This window comes from Lutra lutra, chromosome 7 (genome assembly GCF_902655055.1).
Source record: "Lutra lutra chromosome 7, mLutLut1.2, whole genome shotgun sequence".
In the NCBI taxonomy this organism is placed as follows: domain Eukaryota; kingdom Metazoa; phylum Chordata; class Mammalia; order Carnivora; family Mustelidae; genus Lutra; species Lutra lutra.
In genome coordinates, this window is record NC_062284.1 from 116,329,094 (window position 1) to 116,347,000 (window position 17,907).

General features: G+C 52.4%; 1 protein-coding gene across 7 annotated transcripts in view; it reads right to left on the bottom strand.

Annotated features, from left to right (window-relative positions):
• The window catches only part of SLC8A3 (solute carrier family 8 member A3), a 141,841-nt gene that overhangs the window by 120,125 nt on the left and 3,809 nt on the right, over nucleotides 1–17,907 (bottom strand). For 2 of the 7 annotated variants that reach the window (XM_047738569.1, XM_047738564.1), the window contains exon 1: nucleotides 17,060–17,656. The exons of 1 other annotated variant lie outside the window; for it this stretch is intronic. The gene's annotated coding sequence lies outside the window, so the exon portion shown is untranslated. Of the gene's footprint in view, nucleotides 1–17,059; nucleotides 17,664–17,907 lie in introns of those variants that run through there. 4 more of the 7 variants (XM_047738567.1, XM_047738573.1, XM_047738568.1 and 1 more) reach the window with 4 other exon arrangements.

The window sequence follows — 17,907 nt, forward strand, 5'->3', positions numbered from 1 at the left end:
CTCACAGACAAATCCTGACGAGATTTCAGAGGCTATGTATGACCTCTCAAAATCCCCAAGGCTGGTACTCAAAGAGAAATTCCCCTCAGGACACCGTGCGCCCGGGTGCATACTGTAATCATGAAGGCCTCCCTTCCAAAGAGCTCCGTGGATTAACTTGGTTTCATATTCCTCAGAACGGCAGCCAAGTGCTGAGGCCGCCTTCCCCTTAGTCCAGGTACCGGGCATCATCACAGCACGTGCTCGGGGCTTGGTCCTCACTCAGAAGAGGTTATGAGGCTGACGGCGGAAGAGGGGAGGCGGCTGAAACTGTTTGGTATCCATGTCAGAGGCTGAAAAGTCTCTCATAATCTGCGATGTACACAGAGAACCACACCCCCCCCCACACACACACACACAGCTTTGGCACTCACCAGCCCCAGAGAATTGTGGACAGAGAAGGATCTTGGCACCCTGCCTTGACCTCTGCAAACCCTCCATTTTGGGGATTCTGATAAGCCCCATACAGTAGGAGACAGAAGGTGGGCGCAGCTGGAGCAGCTCTGTGATCAGGAGCCCGCCTGGTGATGGGAGGTGGCAGCTGCATGGGCTGGCCATCCTGAAGGGGGTGGGCCATCCACAGGTTAGGGAGGAGAGCTGGCTTTCTGTGGTCAATGGACACGGAACGCATAGGCAGTAGAGTCGTCCCAACCAACAGAAGACAAGGACCCCCACTCATCTTATGCGGCACGAGAATTAGAAAGATCGTGTGTCTTTGCTCTCCTAGGTCATTTTTTTTTAAAGATTTTATTTATTTATTGGACAGAGAGATCACAAGTAGGCAGAGAGGCAGGCAGAGAGAGAGGAGGAAGCAGGCTCCCCGCTAAGCAGAGAGCCCGATGCAGGGCTCGATCCCAGCACCCTGGGATCATGACCTGAGCCGAAGGCAGAGGCTTAACCCACTGAACCACCCAGGTGCCCCTGCTCTCCTAGGTCTTGCAAACACCTGTGGCAATGGGTTTCTGTAGGGAATATGCTGTCACGTGGTCAGAATCGGGGCCGACCTTAAAAAGACAGAAAATGAATGAACGGAAGGAAAAGATGAAAGAAAATAAGGCAGGAAAGTGACTAGGAGGTACTTAAGTCCTTGGAATTGAAGGTAGAAAATGGCCTGTGAATTCCCAATTGTTCCTTCTGACCCTGCCAGGCAATGGTTTCTGCCCGAGATGGTTAGGAGGAGCGTGGACACTGTGGATGACCTGGCCAATGGTCACTTTTCTGTGCTGTTACCCCTGGCCCCAGACACATCGGAGGCAGATCCCAACCTACTGGGGGTCCACCCCAGCTCCTTAAAGACCCAAATGATCTTCCGTGGTTCTTAATCAGCCCTAATGCGTATTCAGGGATATGACTCAGCTTGAGAACGCCAATATCACCCCAAATAATGAAGATGTTAATAACAGTCACTAACACACATAAGTGCTTAGTGTGTGTGTAACGCTAAACACTTCCTCACTTAATTTTCATAATGATCCTATGAGATTAGTACTATTTTTATCCCTGTTTTCCATTTTGGGAAACTAAGTCTTAATTAAGTCATTTAATCAAAATATAAAGCAAGGAAGTAGGAGGTCCGGAACTCACACAGAGATGACATAAAATTTATGGCTTTAACCACTCCATTTTACTCAGATGTCCAACTTTGTTGCAGAATGTCCATGGCTCCTCGTCAGCTTCCAATTTTCTGTAGATTTAGAAGCAATAGCACGGACCCATCCACCCTGACAGGACAGACTGACCATTTGGCAAAGCTGCCTGGTCTCCAGGCTTTTGGGGTGTCCCAGCTGCCTGAGGGGACCTCCCACCTGAATATTCTCCTTCTCGTCAGTTCAGTTTGACAAAATTCACTAAAGCCAATGGCTTGCCAGGCTTGGTACTAGATGTCAATGGGCAAAATGAACAGTAAGACACAGGCTTTGCCCCCAAAGGTACAATCCAGCAGGGGATGACAGCTGCACAAATACGCACTTTTACTACAGGAAGTGAACGTATGGGGGCAGAATGCTGTGGGAACATGAGGAGGGCAGTGAGCCAGCCTGGAGAGTCAGGGAGGCATTCTGAAGGAAGTGATCCTTTAAATGAGTCTTCAAGCACAAGTGAGCTTTAGTCAAGAAGGAAGGAAGGAAGGAATGGAGGGAGGGAGGAGAAGGGGGAGGCGCAGGGAGGGGAAAGGAAGAGAAGGAAGGAGGATGGACATTGAGTCAAAAAGGAGAGCCTCTTTGGAAAGGAGGAAAGACATGGAGACATGGAAAAGCCTGCTGTGTGCCTGCGATTATACGGAATTCAGTGTGAGGCCGGAGGCATGAAGATGAGTGCCCGGGAGACTGGACACGTAGGGAGGACTCCGTTCCTGGCAAGTCTTACATGACAGGCTGAGAAGATGCATTTCATCCGAAGGGCAGTGAAAAGCCCAAGACAGGATTTTAAACAGGAGGATGACATGGTCTGATTTGTACTTCAGAAAACCCAATTTGGCTAAAGGGTTTAAGATGGCTGTTTAAGAGGAACAGGACTGGAGCGGGAAGATAAGCTAGACACCCACTGGAAACAGAACAGATACCGATAAAGAGGATGGGCCTGGGGTGTTTCTGCATAGGATGACCCTCGGTCCCCGTGTCATGTTCCTCCTCCTCGGCCTAAACAATGCTCCGGCTCAGCCCATGGCTTCTCATCCCTTTCCTGGATTATTTTCCAAACCCCCCCAGGGCCATCTGCAAGGTGTCTGTGTCCTCAGCAGTAGCTCCTGACATCTTTTAATATCACTGGCAAATTTAATTAAAGTCACTGTTCCTCTGCTCTTCCAGATCATTAATAAAACAGTGCCACCAGGCCAGACGGAGCAAATTCTCCCTCCTGCTACGCCCTCCGCTTTCTCCAATGGGAACACTGCTCCAGGCCTGTCGCCAGCCTGAGTAGAGTCGTCCGGCTCTGCTTCTAAATCTGGGCCCCGGCACGGGCGTCACGGCCAATCCAAGTTCAAGTTTTCAGGCTGCACTGAACGCCATGTGTCAGCGGAGTGCAAGAGCACAGCGTTTTTTCCTGCACTTCCCTGGGGTGGGGGGAGTCGGTGCCCAGTCCTCTCTGTGGCAGAGCTCCCCAGACACTCAGGAGCGACAGCCCTCACACTCTCTGGAGTAGGAAAGTGGTGACCCCGGCCACTTAGGTGGTTTGACGGTCACCACAGGGCCTTGGATCCAAGGAGGAAAACACAATGATGCTGGATTTGGGGCATTATTATTTCTGTGAATCTTGGTAGTGAATGAAGATGCTATTATCCTCATGTTCTGTTTTACAGATAAGCTCATTCGAACTCCTAAAGATTAAGTAATTTGCCTGACACTGCAGGGAACGAGTAGAAAGCAAAGCATCAGAGTACTGGCAGCATGACTTTGGGGCATCTGGAGTCACCCACTGGCTTGGGGTGTGCCCTGGGCTTGGAGCTGCCTTGGAGCACGGGCCCAGGAAGGATGGGGTAAGCTTCTCTGGGGGTGCCATTCTCACCACGAGTTCGGCGGCTCTCCGTACTCTGGGGCAGCCTGGGGCGGTGAGGGAGCCCCAGATTTGAAAGCAGGAGGTAAGAACTATTTTCACAAGCTATAAGATTTTAAAGAGTCCCTGCACCTCTCAGGCAATTAGCTTCCTCGTCCAGAAAACTCACGTTGGGTTGGATGATCTCCACAGGTCCCTTGGGACAAAGATACTCTGATCGCAGGGAGGCATGTCTCTCCAAAGACAAGGAACCGAAGGGACACGTTCACGTTAGCTTGGCCCCAAGCAGTGTGAGAAACCGGCACAGAATTCAGACTCCCACGGAGCCCTCTGAGCAGAAGAGGGTAGGTGAAGTCAGGATGGTAGGAAGATGGGGCCCAAGGAAAAGGCAAGGAGAGCCTACCTTCTGGACTAGCCAAATGCACGTTGGATCAAATTCATTTGTTAAACAACCACTCTTTGAATGCCCACCCCGGGCCAAGCGCTGTGCTTGGGGAGTAATGCCATGAACGAGCTATGCCCCGTCCTCAACCTTAGAGTTTTTCTTCTGATAAGGGATGGAGACAAATAAGGAATTCCGGGAATCACTGGTTACGATGACGTCACAGGAAGTCCCATCTGCTCCTTGTGCCACTCTAAGCTCCCGGGTTGGTCCCTGCACTCCTTGCTTCAAACCATGTGGGCAGTGGCTGCAATGCAGCACGGCTTCATAATGTAAAGAATCTTGCAGTAGTATGTGCTACGGCATTTTACAGTTCTCGCTTCTCCGGTCTCATGAGATTGGCAGATGCGCCTTCCCTAGAAGTCCCTCAAATTCTTAATGATATCCAAACCGTAGGATAACCTCACGGAACCCTGCTGACATTCTCCTAGGCACTATCACACCAGCAGAGGAAGCCCCCCGGGGCTGTCAGGGAACAGCAGCCTCAGCCTCTTTGTATAATCCATTTTTAAAATGACAACAAAAACAATAATCATATCTATTTATCAAGAGCCTACTCTATGGCCAGCATTGCATTAAGCACTTTTCCAGCTGCTACTCAATACCTAAGCAGCCCACAGTGAGACAAGCATTATTGTCCATGTTAGAAATGAGGGGACTTGGGCTCAAAGATTAATAAGCCACCCAAAAGCCACTAGATGAGCAAGGAGCACAGTCGGGCTAGGAAGTTTGGTATCAATTGCCAAAATCTGCTTTCCCAACCTCAGGGGGTGAAAGGGAGGTTGGAAGAGTAGGGTAAGAATCTGGAGCCCTTACATCAAGAACCGAAAGCCCCCAAAATGTTTACCTCCTTTGGGAAGCCTGCCCTGGCAATGCCCTCTTCCTCCACCTTCAAAACACCTCATTCACTCTCCTGTGTTCCTCTAACATGCTGACCAACCCTGAAGGACTTACACTGACCTGGGCTTACAAGCTCACATGTCTGTCTTCTACACTTTTTTTTTTTTTTAAGGTTTTGTTTATTTTTTGACAGAGAAAGAGCACAAGCAGGGGGAACGGCAGACAGAGGGAGAGGGAGACACAGACTCTCTGCTGGGCGGGGAGCCTGAAGCAGGGCTCGATCCCAGGACCCCAGGATCATGACCTGAGCCGAAGGCAGATGCCTAACCACTGAGCCATCCGGGAGACCCCATCCTCTACACTCTTACGGGAACTCCCTGAGGGATCTCAATTCAGTATTGGGCAGATTTATTTATTCATTCATTCATTCATTCATTCATTTATTTCTTAGGACAAGTGGTCACAAGCAGTGAAACTCTCTTGATAGGGCCAAGAGGTTCAACCTGACCTCTGACATCCTCTCTGCCTCTAAAATTTTATGAACTCAAAGGCTCATTGATTCCAGGACTCTAAGGATTACCAGACTTCTGTGGAAGCCAGAGGACTTTTAGCCTCTGCAAGTCCCTGACAGATCTAGGGAGCAAGGAACAATGAGAGTGGGCCAGAGATAGGAAGAGAAGTTGTGCTTCTCCACTTACGTTCTGCTTCTCCCACGGTAGGACCTGCAACAGCTTCTAAGTCATCCCCCAAGCTGGAGGGAGGAATGGAGCTGGGACCGCATGCTGGAAAGGCCTGTGCATTCAACTAACTTTGGAGCTCTAGAACATTCAGACATCTGGATCCTGCTCTAGACCTAAGTTTTGGACTCTCCAGGAGTGGAGCCCCAATATCTAGGTCTCTTAATTAAAAGTTCCTTGCCAGGGGCGCCTGGGTGGCTCAGTGGGTTAAAGCCTCTGCCTTCGGCTCAGGTCATGACCCCAGGGTCCTGGGATTGAGCTCCAAATCGTGCTCTCTGCTCATCGGGGAGCCTGCTTCCTCCTCTCTCTGCCTGCTTCTCTGCCTACTTGTGATCTCTGTCTGTCAAATAAATAAATAAAATCTTTAAAAAAAAAAAGTTCCTTACCAGATTTTGAGGTACAGTCAAGGTTGAAAAGCCTGGGAGAGAAGAGAAGGGATGCAGCCTGACTCTGACACCAGCAGCTCAGTAATTCCAACCATTAGAGACTTTCTCTGGCCAGGAGAAGAAGTCTTGGTGTATAGTGAGCTGACTCACGAAGGGTACCGGAAAGTCTTTCTATGTACTAGACAAACCACACTCCCGGACTCTTGCTTTCGTACCTTGCCAAGGGTATGCCTATCCACACAAGTAGATTTTCCCTTTGTCTCTCCCTAAACCTGCTGTCTGCTGGGATTATACTTCTACTAAGGAAATCTAAAAGATCCAGAGTTCCCTTCTTTTCATGGGAAAATGATGCAACCTATCCATTTTTAGCAGGACAGGTTCTTAGCTATTTTCACTTCCAGTGATGGGAGCTTAGGTTGGCTTGTTCACACTTTTCCTTCTGGTCTCTTAGTCTGTTCCTTCATGTGTTCATTCATTCGTGCATGCACGCATTTGAATGAAACCCAGTCTATGTGTCACAGGTTGATTTTCACGGAATTATGGTGAGGAAGTTACTCGGATTTACTCTGATTTGTACCTTCATTTTTTTTTTTTGCACACTCAAAAAAAATTAAAAGTTCCTAGAGGGTAGGAATTTGTATCTGTTTTGGTATTTCTGTATCCCCAGTGTCTATCTCAGTGCCTGGCATATAGTAGTTACTCTGTATATATTTACTGAATGAATAGATACATTGAATAAATGGGCAAAAATAGAAGGCATAATATCCAGCGATTTCTCCCACGCTTGGCAGTGTTCAAATGGAGCATCCCATCTGTCAGGGATGCTGGGAGCAAGGTTTTTCAAGTTTGAGTAGTAGGAACAAAAAATAATCCCCTTTGAGGAGCGCTCACTTCACTGAAGAAGAGTGACAGAAAACCAAATCATCACAACGAAACAAGTCCTAGACGTGGAAGCGTGTGTGATGCGCCAAGAGAGCGCAGAGCAAGGCTGGCCTCGCGCTGTCTACAGTCATTAGGGCCGGGTGCATGAACCGGGCCGTGGAGGGTTTGAGGAATGAACAGGACTTCACCGGGCGGAAGTCAGTGCATCTCCGACAAAGAACAGAAAGCCTGTGCTCACGGAAGTGAAGGAGCCTGGTGGAGCAGTGTCTGCTTCGAGAAGGGGGAGCAGTGCAGCTGAAGGGCAGGGCCCTGGGCAGAAGCTGCAGAGATAAGTGAGGAACAGTTCGTAAAAGGCCTCGTACCCCCAGCCAAGGACTTAGAGCATTATCCTGGGAGCAACCGGGAGCCCTTGGCACTGATTCAATCATGGGAGGGACAAGAGTGATGGTTTTTTGGACAGGAGACCTCAAGTGAGGACCATGGGGGAGCCGGGCAGGGGAAGGAGAGCAGGGCAAGATGGGAGGCAGGAAGACGGGCCTGGAGGCTCTCCCAGCACCTGAGTGCACCAAGGACCGGAACCAGAACCAGAACAGACGCAATGAGAGTGGGCCTGCGGTGGAAGGTGTGGGTGTGTGAGCTCTTTCGGAAGAAGCATCCATGGAGACCAGCAGAAAACGGGAGAACGGTGAAAAGAGAATGAAGAGGTATAGCGAGGACCAGACTGCATCAGACTTGCTGGGTCTCCCACTGGCTCTGCCACATCCGTCCTACATCAGGGATCTCCAGGCCCAAAAGCAAGGAAGCCACACAAAACCCACTGAACTTAGATGCATGTTTCGCATTCAGGACATCCTGCAACAGAGGAGGCCAGCAAGGATTCCGGGCTCTCCGGGAAGACAGCAAGAAGGCCCTGGAATTCAACCAAAGCACCAGATGCTGCTCACTCGAGTCAACACGATAGCTCTCTGTTGAGTCAGTTGTCCAGACTGTGATAAGCTCTGGAGATGGGGTGATGAGGCAGGTTTGGTCCTTCCATGGACCGGTGCATGGAAAAGCATACCAGATCTGGATCTAGATGTGAGCAACGGGTTTGGGGATTTATGTGCACAGGCTGAGAGCATCCCAGAGGTGGTGGAGTTGGATTTCTTATGTCTATCTCATGTCTGTCTCAAAGGAGCATGCAGTTTCACAGAAAAGAAAATAAACTCGTGACCACACTGTCCTTCTGAAATACTGTTAGCTAGAACAATGAAAAGAATTTTTTAAAGATCCAAAATATTGAGAGGAACTCAAATCCTAGAGTGACTAAAAGAAAGCCCGATTCTGTTCATTGACTCATGAAAAAAGTATTTGTCGAGCCCATACTAGGTGCTCATCGTGGTTATAGGCTTCACTTCTGCCCGGAAGTGTTCTCAAATGTATTGAGCGGCAATTAAGTGTCCCAGTCTGCTCTAGCTACTGGGGATTCAATATTATATCTCTTGCCTGGATTCCTGCAATAGTTACTCATTTTGCCCCTTCTCTTGTGGTCTATTTTCCACAAGACAGCCAAAAAGTTCTTTTTTTTTTTTTTTTTTAAATCAGACGCCGCCATTCTTGGTAACCTCCTCTTCCTGCAGAACTGCTCACCCTGTTACTGACTTCTGCTTCAAACTTACTGCCTTTCATTCCCCCCACTCTGTTTTGCTGCCTGCATACTCCACTCTAGCTAAGGTGGCGTTCTCTGAAGGTTCTAGAACATACTAAGCATGCACCTGCCCCGGACTTTTGCGTTTACGGTTTTCTTTGCTGGCACTCCCTCCCCTTACCCTAAATATCCCCAGAGGTCACTTTCTCATTTCGTTCAGGTCGCAGATGCCAGCTTCTCAGAGGCTTTCCTCCTCGTCTTCTCTGAAGGTGATCCCAGCCCTCCCCGCCAGCACTCTCTGGCCCACTACCGTTCCTTTTCTTTATGGCATAGATCACTTGCTGAAATCCTCACTGTTTCTGTTTGTCTACCAGTTTAACCTGGGCTATAATCCCCACGGTAGCTGGAAACCCGTCCTGGTTCACCTTCCTGCCCACAGTATGCTCAGGGCAGGTGCCTGGCAGGGTGAGAGTCGTGTTTGCTGACGACATCCGTGTGGCCTCCACAGGACTAAGTCCTGTGGGAAGGAGGCAGCAGTGAGGGGGCCTCCAAACTTCCCGGGAAGCCGGCGGGTAGAGAGCCACTGACCTCAGACAGCAGTCGGTGTCCTCCCTCCAAAAGAACAAGAGCATACACTGTTTGGACAGCAGTCCTGAGGCTGTTTCTAAGCACGACTCCCTCTCTGCGCCACGGCCCCCTTGTTGGCACCTTACGGCACAGTGTGCGGCATGGAACAAGCCACATTTAGAGGGCGCCGTTCATTCAGCAAGTCTTAAGCAACGCCAGCTACCAATGGTTTACAAAGGCCCCCGTCCTCAGCCACCTGGACTCGTGTAATCCTTTCGTGAGGCGGCTCCCACAGGCGAAGCAACCTTGGGGCTTGCTGCAATGCCAAGAATCTCTCTGCCAATTCCGGATGGAGCCAGAACCAAACCTTGGTCCTAGGGCCGCCAGCGGTCTCCTTCCCCCAAGCCTGAAGGAGCATCATTTCAGAACCGGCCAGAAGAATATATCCCCTGCCCAGGCTGGGTCGAGGGAGTGAGAAGCCCAGGGCAGCCTGAGGGGTATTGTTCCTGTCCCCTTGCTGCCCCCCCAGAGAAAGCCGCCTGGGCTTTGGGGGTTATCCCCAGAGAGAGGGCTGCCATCGCTCTGCCCTGTTGTCTGCCCATCGGGGGAAGCAGGTGATTAGCTGTGTTTAGGTCCCTTTCCCTCGGCTCCTTCTCCAGGAGCCTGATTTATTTTAATGCCACTTAATTTCTCTTAATTTTCCAATGTTGAAATATGGAATTAAATCATATCATTGCCTGAATGGAGAACAAAGGGGCTCTGGCAAGCGGTCAAAGTCATCTCTCTGAGCCACGACTGGGGGCTCTCTTGCACAATCAGCTAGCTCTAGGGCACTCTGGGCCCTCCTGCGACAGGAGGGTGTCACGGGCAGACTCTGAGGACAGGCGGTGGCTGTGTGCTCTCCCCACTCCTCTAATGATTTCCCTAGAAGTTGACTCCCCCATTTGTTCCTCCTGAGGGACTAGAAGGCACAGACTCAACCTGATTCTTCCTATCTCAGTGGGGAGAGAGAACGCTGGTGTGGCAGGGGGTGGGCAGAGCCTGTGGAAAGCTGCTGAGCATAGGAGTCCCACAAGTCGCTCAACAGAGTCGACATAAATCTCAAAACAGCCATCCTGGATGGAAAAGGAAGGCAGGGCAGTGCGGGAGCTGAGGCCTAGATCAGCTGGAGTGCATGGGGTCCAGAGCACCACCTGTCATTCTGGGAATGCCCTGCAGTGTGGCAGCAGGAGGGGACTCCAGGTAGGAGTGGCAGCCTAGGGCCATCGGGCACTCAACCGGCTCGGGGCACCATGGAGGCCACACGTCCAGAGAGTTGAGTCAGCTGGCCTCGCTGCTCTTTAGAATCCCAGTGTGAAAGCAGACACACCAGGGGCTTCAGCGTGAAGCTGGGAGGTTCTGAAATGAAAGATGCTGTCAGCACTGAAAGTATTGTCAGTAGGAGGCAATCTACAGCGTGAGGAGCAAGACTCACAGAATACAGAATTGTCAGGCCAGGGGCGCAGCTGAAAAGGCAGCCGACATAACGCTTTCTGATGGATAAGGAATTCAAGGCCCACGGAGCAGAAGTGGTCTCTCCTGCCGTCGTCAGATAAAAACTAAACCATAAACTTCGGCAGCTCAGCGCTGCTTCTGTTATACCACACTGCCTGCTCCTAGTTTGATTTTTGACTCCACCACCGGCCTCTTTTATGATAAATGGCACAGATCCCCTTTCTTGACCTTGTTTCACCCACTTCAAAAGTGAGACAGGTTCTTCGTTTATTCCCGCATTCATTTCTCACTGAACACCCACCGGTTCTCCGGCATCCTGTGACAGTGAGTGGGAGCAAGAAAAAGCACTTGGTCCAAGAAGGGGGGGGGGCAAGCCGCATGCACAAAACTACATTTCAATGAGTCTAAGGGCCTCATGAAAAATGGACACCATGTTATCAAAATTCAGAGAGAGGCTCTCCATTGACACTCCTGTCAGGAAGAAGCATTTGAGTTTTACACTAAAGAACAGGGAGGATTCTCAGTGAAAGGTAAACCGCGAGCGGAGGCACAGAAGAGGAAAGGACAAGTTCACTGAGGTGCCCATGTGGGACCTGGAAGACGGGAACCTCCACACGCAGCAGTGAAGCAGGCCATGGAGGGCAGGTGGGCGGCTGCCAACCACGGGAGGCCCTTCTGGGTCTCTGTGTAGGACAGTGATGGGCCTAGAAGGCTGTTTTAGGAGGGGGATCTTGACCCAGTCTTAGCATGACCTGAAGGACTGGGAGGTTGAAGCTGGGAAGACGTTAGAAAGCTAATTTATAGAGTATGACAATAATCGCAGCTCCTTGGTAGGGGTATGGTGAGGCCTGAAGGGAAAGTCAATACAGAGCACTTTGCAACCGAGGAGCTACCAGTGGTACAGGCACAGGTGTTGGTCGCTGTAATAACAACTGTTATTGTTACCGGTAGGATGTCGTAGGAGGTTATCAAATGCAGTCGGGTGCTGGTGATAGGGACAGAGAAAGTGGGGATAGACTTAATGGATGTCAGCAATATTCAGGAATAAGGTAGAGGAGACAGACAGAAACTTGGGGGTTTTGAGCCAGGGTGACTGGAAGTTGGCTGGTGCTGTCAACACAAAGTGGGAAGTGAAGAGAAGTAGCTCCTAAGGATGAAGACGGTGTCCGTTGAGCAGCAACTCAGTTTGAGGAGCTGAGGTGACATCTTGTCGGAGATATTGCGCAAGGGGCTGGAAACAAGACACCAGGCTTAAAGAGCTACGGTGACAGTGAAGCCGCAGTCACAGCAGAAACCATGAGGGAGACTGCAGAGGGGCGGTAGAAGGGGACAATGGGAGGGAGGAGAGACTCCTGGAGAGGAGGTGGAAGGGGGACCATCTAGAGACCTATGGGTCCCGGAGAGCTCAGCGTGGTGGGAGCCTAGTGGGGAAAGTCTTCGGGAGCTAACAGTCAATCTTATCGGGGCGGGGGCTGTGCGGGTGAAATCAGAAATCTGTTACTCCATTCGGGGGGAATGAGAAGTCCTTGGTGGGTGATAGTTGGGCAGAAGGTAGAGAAAAGTGGGAAAGCATGGGGCTAAACAGAGAAACCAGTGGTGACAAAGCGAAGACAGCGGTTTACTCTAAAATTCAAGAGCTGGTGAAAGCTGCATGGAAAGGGAACGTGAAGGGGTAGGAGTTGGACAAGGACCAGGGCCTGCTGACCATGCCTACATTTGGAGGGAGGGGACCCAGGGCTGGAGGAAAAAGCGTGCAAGATGGGCTGTGAAGGCAGAGCAGGGCTGGCTCCTGGGCCCCGTGCAGGAGGGGAAGGGAGCTCTTTCTTACTCTGAAACCAGGGCCAGGGAAGCACAAGGAGCCAAGTGGGGAGGTCGGGGTGCAAAGGAAGAACGTTGACCAAGTGCATGCTATTTGGCTTCATTCGCGAGGACGAGCATAGCCGTGCATGACCCTGAGTTCCTCTCCTCTCAAGTGATTAGGAAATTACCGCAGGGAAGCCAGGGCAGGACCCCAGTTCCCAGTCCCAGTTCCCAGTCCCATATCCACATCCAGGCCCCACATGCCCCAGCACTCCTGCCGCACAACCAGGAAAGCATTACTTGTCATTTCAAGTATCAAAGCAGTAAATTTCATCCAGGATGAACTAGAACTGTTGCCTTCGTAGACATGATTCTGTAGACCATATCCAAATACACTCGATTCTGGAAGTAACCTTTATTCACTCTCCATAGTATCAAAAACTACACATAGATGTATACGAACTCATGTGATTCTTCCTATCTAAACGTCTTGTTCAATAGTCTCTATGGATCCAAATATGAATCTAACTCCATTCTTACTCTTCCAGGCTCCTTCTTGAGACCATCCCCAGTCCTCAGAGATCTCCGATCTTTAGGGGTTCACCCTGCTCTGCAGCTCAGTAGGCCAGGAGGCGTGTGTTACACCTGCAGGAGTCACTTTTCCTTTTCTCTGAGGCACCCTGTCTGGTGTTGGGTTTAGAGTGCCCATTCAAAACACAGACAACCAAGCCCAAGCCAATCTCATCAAAGAAAGTGGTGGAACATCTTCCTAGAGGAGCAGCTCCAGTTTATATGCTAAAACAGAAAAAGGAACCCGTACCCCTCCCTTACAGGCCACCCAGAGGATGCCTTGGGCTTCTCCCACAGCCTTCCGGCTCCGCACCTCTGTCTCTCTCCCTGTAGTCCAGTCTCAACATACCTTCTCAAATGCAAACCTGACTGTGCACTTCAGTGCCAACAACCTTCCTAAGCCCCTACTGGCAACAGCAAAAATCCTTAGCATGGAGTACAAGCCCTTCAAGATTTGGTCCCTAAAGAACCGTCCTACAGTGTTGGTGGGAATGCAAGCTGGTGAAAACACTCTGGAAAACAGCATGGAGGTTCCTCAAAAAGTTGAAAATAGAGCTAGCCTACAACCCAGCAATTGCACTACTGGGTATTTACCCTAAAGATGCAAATGTAGTGATCCAAAGGGGCACGTGCACCCTAATGTTTATAGCAGCAATGTCCATAATAGCCAAACTATGGAAAGAACCTAGATGTCCACCAACAGATGAATGGATAAAGAAGATGTGGTGTGTGTATACACACACACACACACACACACACACACACACACAAAATGGAATACTATGCAGCCATCAAAAAAGAAATCCTGCCATTTGCAACGATGTGGCTGGAACTAGAGGGTATTATGCTGAGCGAACTAAGTCAATCAGAGAAAAACAATTATCATATGATCTCCCTGATATGAGGAATTTGAGAGGCAACATGGCGGGGTTAGGGGGTAGGGAAGGAAAAAATGAAACAAGATGGGATCGGGAGGGAGACAAACTATAAGAGATTCTTAATCTCACAAAACAAATTGAGGGTTGCCAGGGGGAGGGGGTTAGGGAGAGGGTGGTTACTGTGAGTGAGGGTGAGTGCTGTGAAGTGTGTAAACCTGGCGATTCACAGACCTGTACCCCTGAGGCTAATAATACATTATATGTTAATACAAAATTAAAATTCAAAAAAAAAATTTTGGCCCCTGGAGTCCTCCAAACTTCTCTCCCGGAACTGTACCCTCTGTCTTCAGTCATTGGCCTTATGCACCTTAGGCCTTTGCATGTGGAGCCCTTCTGTCCTAACATTTTCTCTCTGCTTTCACCAAAGCCAACCTCTACCCATCCTCTCTTTCTGGGATTCAATGTCCCTAGACGTCCTTGTGAAGGCTCTGTGGAGAGGTGATCTACATGCTTCCACTGTACCCAGGATCTACCCTCCACTGAAAGGAGTCACTAGCTGATTATTCCTGCGGGAATGAATGTATGTTTATAAGGAAAAGGACCGTTCTGTTTTATTTGTCTCTGTACCTGGCAGATGCCTGGCAGAGCAGGCTGTTGTTGAATATTTATTGAATAAATAGCTGATTGAATGAATAAATGAATGCTTTTTCTTTTAGAGTCCAATATATGGCTGAGCCTCACCAAACAGTTGAGCCTTTGGGCAAAACAACCAGACTGAGTGAAAAGGGGGTCACCCCTCTCTTCTTACCTGACTTTGGTAACTTTAAAGAGAAGCCAAGATGTGGGACACGTTCCCCTAGATCCAGAATGGGAGCAGTGACTGGACCATGCAGGCCAAGGAACAATGCCCCCCATCACGACCCCATGGACAATCCCGGCAACTCTGCCCAGAAACTGTACAGGGGGCCGCCTGGCACAGGGACAGGGCAGGGATGAGGCAAGAGCCTACTCCCTCAGCTTCAGGGTTCTAGCCCAGGAAGGAGCCTGAAGAAGGAAATGTTTTTTTACAGGGTCAGTTTGATAACCCCATTTTCTTTTCTGTGACCAGGAAGCCATACAGAAGAGATGCCAAAGAGGACAGCAGAGGGGCAGGAGCAGAGAGGAGAACTACCTTGGCCCTTCGAGTTCATTTTCCACCCAGCATTTACTGACTGCCTACTCTATGCCAGGCACAGTGCTAGGCCCTGCAGATACACCATGAATAAACAGCAGTTATATTCCCTCCCTTCCTGCAGCTTACAGTCTAGAGTTGTGATTAGCATTTACTCCACCACACAAGTAAACTGAATGTGCCTCTTTAAATTACTTCAAAATAACAGGTTCAGGTTATGAGTGTACAGACGTTCTGGCCGGGTCAGAGATGGTATGGAAAGCATCCTTAAGGAAGTAACCAATGACCTAGGAGCTGGAGGAAGACTAGGAGTACATTAGACAAGAAAGGAGTTGGAGTTTAGGGGTGTTGGAAGAACAAGAAAGCATCCCAAGTACAGAAAACCGCATGAGTAGGCTTTCCATCTCCATTAAGTTCAAGAACGTCTTCAAGTTCAGTTCTGTAGGCTCCATCTGCTTCTTCTCAACCCAATATCCATATTTTATTTAAAGAAAGGGGCTAGGGAGTGGACACGTGTGTGGGGACCTCGGGCAGGAATTGTAGGCAGCGATGAGAAGCTGGGGTGATCAGCCCACACCAAGAAGATCTGGCAGCTGCCGTCCCCACGGGAGGCACCGCACCGCATGAAAAGGCAGGTTCCTCTCAAACTTGCGAGCCCGCTAAAAAGAAGGGCCAGCAGGAGGCCGGCGCCCCTGTAAAGCGTACGGATCCCCCATCTCAGGAAGAGCATGGCGCAGAAGCTATATTTGAAAATTGAGGTAAACAAGAGCTCAGCTCCAGTGGATGGGGCACAACAGCTGTGGGAGATTAATCACAGGCGGCTGCAAGTCACCGGGTCGGCAGAGGCCCGGAGGCTTCCCTTTCGGTGCCACACCAGTAGGCCCGCTGCGTGCCCATCACGTACCCACAACTCCCTCGGCTCAGGGTGTTTCTCGACCACCCGGGAGCTCGGAGTCTCGCTGCCCGCGGCAGCCTGCCTTTCTGAGAACCTGCCCCAATTTCAACCTCTGCCCAGGAGACTGAACCAGCAAACGGGCAGGGTTTTTTAGTCGCCATAAAAGATGAGTGAATGAGTGAGTGAGTGAGTGAGTGACGGAGGGAGGGAGGGAAGGAGGGAGGGGAGAGAGGGAGGGAGGGAGGGAGGGGAGAGAGGGAGGGAGAGAGGCGGGCAGCAGGCGGGTAAATTTATGGCACTGCATTAAAGGCATTTGTTCTATTTAACCACCGCCCGCCCCCCCGCACTCCCTCCACGGTTAAAAATAAAACTCAGTGAATAAAGACGAAAAACTGCTTTCTCTCCCCGGAGCAAATCGCTTTCTTCATCTCTCCCAGTGGCTTGGGTCCTCGGGGCAGGTCCGGCAGGGTCTGCAGAGCAGCACTAGCCTCGGAAGGAGGGCCTCTGGGTGCATGCGTGCGTCTGTGTGCGCGTGTGTGTGTGTGTGTGTGTGTGTGTGTGTCTCGGGGAGGGTGGTGGGAGTGGGTAGTTAACACACCTCCCTTCTCCCCACCTGGCCGCGGCCCGCCCAGACCCCGCCGTCCGGAGCGCCCGGGACCCGAGCAACCCTCCCTCTCTCCCCGCCCTCTTGGCCGCGGCCCGCCGGTGCGCCGGGGCTGCAGTTCCCGACCCGCCGCCGCGGAGTCCCGAGGCTGGGCGCGCGCGTGCGTGTGTGCACGCGGGCGCGCGCCGCGGGGTTACGCGCTCCGCTCCTAGCCCCCGACCCCCGCCGGCACTCAGAGCCCCAGGAGCGCCGCACGGCCGGGCACCGCCAGCACACGGGCACACAGGCACACATGCAGCCGGCCCGCGCCGCAGCGTTCCCTGTCCCCGGGGCGCACCCGCCGCCCGAGAGCACACACACACACGCCCCGGCGTCTCGTTCTGCGCCCCCCCGACCCCCCGACACTCTGCCACCATGCCCCCCCCAGCTCCGCAGACAAAACGTTCACTTTCCGAGGCACCCTCCCCCCACCTCTTGAGGCACTAAACCCACGGGAAGGCAGCGGGTATGAATGATCTCGAGAAATAACTTAATTAACACCGGCATTCACAAGCGGGAACCCTCCGGGGGGCGTCCCAAGCCCCCAGCCTCGGCCTCCCGCTGAGGGGGAAGGGCAGGAGGCTCACCCCATTACTCACCGTTTCCTCCCGGTCTCCCGAGCGGAGCGGCCAAGTGAGGGGGGAGAGGAAGGTGCGCGACGCCCCGCCACCCGGCTGCTCAGCGGCCGCAGCGGCTCATCGCCCCCGCGGGCTGCCCGCCGGCCGCAGCCGCGTCCGGGACATGTCAGTCGGCCGCCGCCGCCGCCCGCGGGGCTAGTGGGCTCGCAGGCTTCCGGGGTGGTGGGGGGGCGCGCGGGCTGCGGCTGGGGCAGGGGGCCTAGGGAGGAGCGGGGAGACCCTCCCGAGGACCCCCGGAGGAGCCCGGGCCGGGGCGCGGGCTCGGGGTTGAGCCTGGGGAGGCCCGGAGTCCCGGCCGCCGGCAGCGGGGGGATCCCTGCCGGGAGGGGCAGGAAGGCGGGCGGCCCGGCGCGCCCTGGCGGCTCGGAGGGACCCCGGCTCGCGGCCGCGTCGCCGGGGCTTTCCCGGGGCTGGGCGCGCGCCGACTCTCCGCCTGGCACGCCGTCACCGCGGGGGACGTGTCGGCCTCGCCGCGCGGAGGGGCTGGTTTCTGGGCGAGCCGTGAGCTTTGCCCATTAAGCTGCAGCAAGAAGCCAAATCAAAAAGCCAATCTCCAAGCCTCCCAACCGAACGTCACCCTATCAGCTGGGAGCCAGGGAGCCGCACCGAATGACAAGCCGCGCATATTTATCCTCGCGCGCCGAGGGGGGATTTTCAGATAGCGTCCCGAGCAGCCTCGGGGAAGCGGACCTGCGCCTCGCGGGCCCCCCCTCCCACGCCGGGCCCTGGGGGATCCAATGAGGGCGGGAGCCCTCGCCCGCGGCCACCCACCCACCCACCTAACGGCCGGAGCCCGGTGCCCGGCTCCT